Genomic DNA, 4,012 nt, shown 5'->3' on the forward strand with positions numbered 1-4,012 from the left:
TTATATGATTGCACTGAATCTATAGATCAATATGGGTACAATTACACCCTAACAATGTTTATAATCTTCCAACCAATAAACTCTAGCAGATCCTAGCAGCTCTGGAGGTGGGAGAAGCGGCAGCTGCCATGTAACCCACCTTGGAGAAGGCTCTCCATGCTCGCTGCAGCAGGCTGGCATGCAGCATGCACCCACCCTGCTACTATGACGCCTAAGAGGAAGGTTAGCTCCACGCAGCGGGGTGGGAGTGAACAAGGGGCCCAAGAGTAGGTCTGTGAGGTTGTCAGCTAAACCTGCTCCTGCAAAAGTGGAAAAGAAGCCAAAAAGGCAGCAAAGAAGGATAAATTTGCAGACCAAAACAGTGCAAACTAAAGGGGAAAGGGGTGCAAAGGGAAAACAGGCTGAAGTGGCAAATCAAGAAACTAAAGATTTTCCTGCAGGAAATGGAGAAACTGAAAATGAGGAGAGTCCAACCTCTGACAGAGCAGGAGAGAAAGAATCCAAGTCTAATTAATATCGTATACCATGTCTTATCAGTGGTCCCTGTCTCCCTTCTTGTATAATCCAGAGGAATATTTTTATGAACTATATTGTAAATGCAAGTTTTTCAGTAGCTCTAGAAATATTTTTAAGAAGGAAGGAATCCTGCCTCATCCCATTTTTTAAGTATAAATGTTTTTTTGTTTTTTTTTTAAGAGGTGAATATATTTGCTGGTTGTTTATTTTTTGGTACCACCACAAAATAGTGGAATATTAAATATGGGAGGCTTCAATTATCTTGAGTGGCAGCTTAACATCCCATAGGTGGAGGTAGTTTTTATATCCTATAACACAAAGCACACTAAATGGCAATTTGGAGTCAGTTGAGCATTGAATATGTCTTGAACATTTTTAATTACTTCTATTCCTATGTTTTTGGTAGAATTGTTTCCTAAAGAAAATCACTCCTTGATCTTGGCTCTCCTTGTCAGAATTTGTGTAGTCTATAACATCTTTGGTTATGGTAGTCCAGTTTTCTAGTAACTTGGTTAATAATGTGTTGTGAACGATTGAAATTTTGATTGTGTAATGTATATGATATTAAATTGTGAATAATGGGACTTAGATGTAATAGCATATTAACATTTGAAGATATTGGTACTTGATATTCTATTAAGGAAAATTAGCCTCCAAATTTTAAGCTAGAAAGTCACTGGAGTAACTGTTTAGAAAAAAATCACAACTACATGACTTTTTAGGTTTTTGGTACATATGTTAAGAATTGTGTACAAATTGAAATGTCTGTGTACTTATCCCCAAAGCAACCAATAAAATTTTGATAATGAAAGAAAAAAAAGAATCTTTATTTATTTAGGTATCCTTTTATTTCTCTAAAAATATTTTATAGTTTTTAGCCTATAGGTCTCATAGACATCTCTCAGTTTAATATTTTTGTTCTACTATAAATGGTGTTGATTTTTTATTTCAATTGCTGATTCTTGCTAATATAGAGAAATTGATTTTTTATATATTAATCTTGTATCCTGCAATCTTACTAAACTCCTTTATTAGGTCTAGTAGCTTTTCTGTAGATTCTATTGGATTTTTCACATAGGCAACCATGTGATTTTCAAATAAAAGATGTATTTACTTCTTTTCCAATCTTGATGCATTTTGTTTCTTATTCTTGCTTTATTGAACTGAATAGAACCTCCAGTACAATGTGAAATAGAAGTCATGAAAGTGAATATGCTGTCTTATCACAGATCTTAAGAAAAAAGCATTCAGTATTTCACCATTAAATATGATGTTATTTGTAGGTTTTTTTGTAGACACATTTTATTAGATTACGGGCGTTCTCTAGTTTTTCCTAGTTTTCTAAGATTATTTTTTATCAGAATGGATGTTTGTTTTTATTTTCCAAGTGGTTTTTCTATTTCTATTGAGATGGTAGCATAGTTTTTTTAATTTAATCTATTAATATAGTGAATTGCATTGATTGGTATTTTTCAAATGTAAACTAATCTTGCATTCCTGAAATAAAACCCACTTGTTTGTGATGGCTTTTGTTATGTCAGTTGGGCTAGGCTAACCTATACTCCCTAGAATTTCTTTTCTAATAGGTTTCCAGTTAAGGTATATTTTAAGAGATGTTCTCTAGCAAAGACAGAAGAGATAATAGTGGCCATTTTATAGCATATATATACCTCTCATTATTTAATCAAACACTAATCTAGATGACGATATGAAGGATCTTGCAGACATGATAGAAACATATATTGATAGATATATAGATAGAGTGATAGAAATATATATTGATAGATATATAGATCTAGAGATAGAGATATAGATATAGATATAGATATATCTCTTATTTGTCCTATTTCTCTGCCAAATCCTGAAAAAAATGCACTTAGTAATATTAATCTTAAAGAATCAACTTTTGAGTTCATTGATTTTCTTTATCAATTTTCTATTTTCTATATTATTTATTTCTAAACTGATCTTTATTACTTCCTTTCTTCTGCTTCCTTTGGGTTTAATTTGCTTTCTTTTTCCAGTTTCTTAAGGCAAAAACTAAGGACATTGATTTGAGACCATTTTTCTTTTCTAATATAGCTGTTTTGTGCTATAAATTTACCTCTATGTACTGCTTTACTAATGTTCCAGAACTTTTAATGTTATGTTTTCACTTTTTTTCAGTTCAGAAGACTTTATAATTTCCCTTTTAATTTCTTCCTTGGCTCATACGTTATTTAAAAATGTGTTATTTACTTCTCAAGTACTAGGAGATTTTCCAAGTATTTTTGCAGTTATTGATTTCTGATTTAATTACACTGTGGTCTGAAAATATGCTTTGTGTGACTTGAATCCTTTAAAATTTATTGGGACTATTTGAAGGCCCAGAATATGGTCTATCTTGTTTCATATGTACTATAAAAGATTATGTATCTGCTACTATTGGGTCTAATGTTCTATAAATGTAAACCAAGTCAAGGTTTTTGATATTTAAGTTTTCTATATTGTCGCTGATTTCGTCTACTTGTTCTATCAATTATTGAGATTGGGACATTAAAATGTTAGATTGTGACTGTAAATTTATCTATTTCTCCTTGAAGTTCTATCAGTTTCTGCCTTATGTATTCTGAGGCTCTGTTATTAGGTACACAAATGTTTAAGATTGTTTCTTCTTGATGAACTTACTCTATGATTATAAATTGACCTTTTTTATTCTTGATAATGTTCATTGTTCAGAAATCTACTTTGTCTTATATTAATACAGCTACTTCATATTTCTTTTGATTTGTGTTAGCATGGTATATCTTTTCCTATCCTTTTGATTTTTACTTGTCATTATATTTTTAATTCAATTTATTGGAGAGATATTGGTTAATAATGATGTCATATAGGTTTCAAGTGTACAATTCTATAATACATTATCTGTATGTTGCATTGTGTGTTCACCACCTGAAGTCAAATCTCCGTCTGTCACCATATATTTGACCCCCTTGATCTTTTCTACATTTTGAAGTAGATTTCTTGTAGGTGGCATATAACCGAATCTTGCTTTGTTATCCAATCTGGAAACCACCATCTTTTAATTGGCATGTTAAGACTATTCACATTGAATGTATTTATTGATATAGTATGTTTAATTCTACCATCTTGCTACTCATTTTCATTTTGTTTCATCTATTTATTTTTGTTTAATTAAGCAGTTTTGAATAATCAGAACTCTTTTGTCAGATTGTCCAATATCAATTTGTTTTCTGACACTACTTCTTTCATATCTTCTTCCTCATCATCTGGCACTGGTTTGGAAGCATTTGTCTCCATCAAGTTGTCTTCTGTTAATGCCTCTGGTGTGGTGTCTATTAGCTCTTGAATTTCTCCAAAACCCATATCTTGAAACCCTTCATTCCCCACTTTTTTTTTTCACCATATCCACAATCTCTTTCATGATTTCTTTGATTGGCTCTGTTGTAAATCCTGTGAATCCATGTACAACATCTGAACGCAGTTTTCTCCAGCA

At 31.8% G+C, this 4,012-nt stretch overlaps 1 pseudogene; it reads left to right on the plus strand.

Moving 5' to 3' along the window:
* The first annotated feature begins 204 nt into the window (after positions 1-204).
* Positions 205-514, plus strand: LOC102898750 (annotated as a pseudogene).
* Positions 515-4,012: the final 3,498 nt, after the last annotated feature.

This window comes from Pteropus alecto, unplaced genomic scaffold (genome assembly GCF_000325575.1).
Source record: "Pteropus alecto unplaced genomic scaffold, ASM32557v1 scaffold124, whole genome shotgun sequence".
NCBI lineage: Eukaryota > Metazoa > Chordata > Mammalia > Chiroptera > Pteropodidae > Pteropus > Pteropus alecto.